We start from the raw sequence: 412 nt of genomic DNA on the forward strand, positions 1-412 counted from the left end.
ACCGGCGCTCCCCCCCTCCGCCATCATCGGGCTCTCGGGGGACCGGGGGGGGGACGGGGGTAACCACCCACGGTAGTCTCACAGCTCGGCTCCCCCCCCCAGTATCCAGCGTTCAAGTGCCGCCAGCCGCCTCCGGCCACCGGTCTTCGGCCTCTCCCGTGCACCTCTGCCCGTCCTTTTCTCACCACTCGGCAGCGACCGCCCCAACGCCGCCCGGCTTCGTGCCGTTCGGCATCTCTCTGGGTGCTCTCGGTTCCGTGCACGCTCGCCTGACAGAGCACCGGCTTGAGAACCGTGCCCAATTCCCCGGGGGAAACCACCGTCTGCGGCCGCCCAGCATTCCACTTGGCCGGCTAAGCCGCGTGCCCTCGCTCGGTGGCGCTTGTCTGGAGCAGAGACGCCTCGTGCCCCT

This window comes from Athene noctua, unplaced genomic scaffold, assembly GCF_965140245.1.
Source record: "Athene noctua unplaced genomic scaffold, bAthNoc1.hap1.1 HAP1_HAP1_scaffold_349, whole genome shotgun sequence".
In the NCBI taxonomy this organism is placed as follows: domain Eukaryota; kingdom Metazoa; phylum Chordata; class Aves; order Strigiformes; family Strigidae; genus Athene; species Athene noctua.